This window comes from Solanum tuberosum, unplaced genomic scaffold (genome assembly GCF_000226075.1).
Source record: "Solanum tuberosum cultivar DM 1-3 516 R44 unplaced genomic scaffold, SolTub_3.0 scf00048, whole genome shotgun sequence".
NCBI classification, from domain to species: Eukaryota; Viridiplantae; Streptophyta; class Magnoliopsida; order Solanales; family Solanaceae; genus Solanum; species Solanum tuberosum.
Window position 1 is genome coordinate 89,452 of NW_006238976.1, and position 789 is coordinate 90,240.

The following is a 789-nucleotide window of genomic DNA, read 5'->3' on the forward strand; positions in this document are numbered from 1 at the left end:
TTTAAAAAAAAAAAAATAATGAAAAACTTTAAAATTTTGTTAATTTTTTTTTGGGATGGGGTGGGGGGTGGTAGGGGTGGGGTGGTAATTTTTTTTGGGATAGGTGGGTAGGCGGAGCTGGTAGGGGTGGAGAGAAGTGATGAAAAAAACTTATTTTTTTTTTGTGTTTTTAAAGCTTTTAACAAGATTTCTATTATAATATGGCACTCATATTATATACTTGTCATGGAAACTTTGTGAAAGCATTAACCACCGATGACTTTTTGCTGATCCCTTATTTAAATAACAGGGACTTGGCTCTTCCTCGTCGCTCAGATCTGACAAGTCAAGAAAATTGCCATTGAAGTCAGAGAATGAGAAATTCGAGACACTGGCTACGGCTCATCCAAGTAGCATTTGTATGGAATGTGACTTGTTTTATCTTTGCTCAGGAACCTGGACCTATAAGTGTTCCTATTTAACTAGCTAGTTCTATAGCCAAGTCTGTTTGGCGTCGTGCTGCTTATACAAACTTTGATCACATATATGCGTACGTTCACCATTAATTAATTAGGGAACTTTCACATATAACCACTCAAAAATAGCCCAATTATTCTTCATAGCTATAGTTTGATAATTACAATTCGTAGTTATATGTTATGGGAGGAGAGAGGCGAGCGAGACAGGGAGAGAGAGGGGGCAAAGAGTGGGAGAAAGGTGAATTGTATATGTATATAGGTTAGATAATTGTATATTATACATATGTATTTGTATATATGGCAAGCGAGATTGGGAGAGGGAGGAGAGAGG